General features: G+C 27.2%; 1 protein-coding gene across 5 annotated transcripts in view; it reads left to right on the plus strand.

The window, feature by feature from the left end:
- LOC117171322 (ankyrin repeat and fibronectin type-III domain-containing protein 1) overlaps window positions 1–2,108 on the plus strand; it is a 97,619-nt gene that overhangs the window by 64,693 nt on the left and 30,818 nt on the right. The gene's annotated exons all lie outside the window — the stretch shown is intronic.

Genomic DNA, 2,108 nt, shown 5'->3' on the forward strand with positions numbered 1-2,108 from the left:
TTCGAGTAATTATGTACTTCCGGAGTAAATTATTGCATATGTATTAACCGTGATTTCAGTTTTTATTTAAATTTAGTGAAAAGTCGATAACTGTATTTCACGTTTTGAAATCTTTCCGTTTTCCCTTATTTTTTTCCTTTTTAAAAAATAGAATTAATTTTTTCTGTATTTTTTTTGTCTTTTCAAGAAAATTACTCCTTTTCCCCTAAAAGGCGGACTGTATTAATAGGAAATCATTTCACTTAAGAAATGCTCTAAAAATATATGCTCATTTTCAAACATTTTTTTTACCGATTTCCAATCTCAACTCCTTTAAGAAATGATCATTTTAGTTCAAAACAACGATAATTTCTAATTGTAATAAAAGAACGAGTTGTAAACTTGAAATTGAATTCTTTCATATTTTATGTCAGGAAAACAGCTGACTTCGCAACCTATATTTCATCGATTTATTTGAAATAAATTATATTTGAACATGTGATGTATGGATTTCAGCTCTTAGTCTTCGATCTTTCTTTACTTTTATATTTAGTTACTTATTTATCTATTTTCTAAGTCTACATTAGCTAGAAATTAATAATTAAAAGCAAATGTCAGTCCTTGCATCAATTGATTATCATTTAAATAATTATTAGTCCATCTTGAATCAATGAATCAGTGAAAGTATAATAGTTAATGTTATTATTGAAATAAAATATTATAGTCAAATTACTTTCACTACTGGACGTCATCAAATTGAATAAATATATTTGGATAAAAACTAAGTTTGGTGCTCATACCGTACTATGAAATTCAAGGCTTTTGAAAACTCACTTATCTTGAATTATCTGCAACTTTTTAAAATCAAAATGGTTTAATTTAATATACTTTTTTTTTATGAAATTATGCCATTTTTAATGTTCCTCATAATAAAATGTTTCAATTTTAGGGGTTTGTAATTAAAAATAACAATTTTTTCAATAATAAGTTTTAAACCAAAGGATTTTTAATATATTCCAACTTACTTCAAATTCTATTCACATATAATATTAGTATTGGTTCGTGAGCGAAGACACCTGATAAGCTAATAATGATTTGAATTTTAAACTTAATAAGTTCAAACACTTATAATTTCTATTATTTAATTCATAGCCCGTAAAACTTTAAATCTTTTCAATTTGAAACCTTGGCCTATTTTCAAACGTTTAATTAAATTATGAATTTGAAATTATTTAATTCTGGACGATTTCAATTCAAAAGCATTCAAAAGGTTTGATTCCAAACTCTTTCAATTCGAAGTTATAAAATGCTAATAGTGACATCATTTTTTGAAAATTAATAATTAATATAGAATGAGATTTTCGGCATTGTGCAATTAATTAAACATTTCGAGAATCTGCTATGTGCATCGAAGATAGATAGAAGAGATACTTGATGCCACAAACACATGAAACTACTTAGGATATACATATGTATACTAGCCTCTAGGAAGTCTACATAGCTTTCGTGTAAGTGGCTACATGCAAACTTCTGCAGACATTAAATCCTATCAACCGTCCTTTAAGTTGTATACTAAATTGAAGTTCGTGCACGACATTCATATTATTGATCGTCCAATAAATAATCACACTGTTGATGACCAACAAAACATTAACATTCTGAGAAAACAGTAAATCTATATTGGTATTTCATGAAAAAACACCTTATTTATTCCAACTTATTCCCGACTATTTTATTCAGAATTTTGTTAAATAACATTCGTACAATATAGTAAAATCGATGTTGCTTTCAATGATATTTCCAATAAACTCAAAAAATATGTTCAGCTACAGAGAATACATTAATTACCCTATAATTTTTTCATTTTTCATTGACGGAGTGAATAGTAAAACGTACAAGTAATATTAAATTAGGCTGTTAAAAAAAGAGTAACCACAGACGACATTTGTTCTACATGTCAACCGCCTACGTAAAAAGATACTCGATATTCAACAAGGGAACATGGGCAAATATTTCCGATCGATAAAAGCATAAAAAACTAACAGCGGACCTAGATGCACGTGCAACATTCATATAATTTTATATGCAATAGAATTTATACTTGTAAGAAATTTCCTCTGCTTCCCTAC

Source organism: Belonocnema kinseyi, chromosome 4 (genome assembly GCF_010883055.1).
Source record: "Belonocnema kinseyi isolate 2016_QV_RU_SX_M_011 chromosome 4, B_treatae_v1, whole genome shotgun sequence".
In the NCBI taxonomy this organism is placed as follows: Eukaryota; Metazoa; Arthropoda; class Insecta; order Hymenoptera; family Cynipidae; genus Belonocnema; species Belonocnema kinseyi.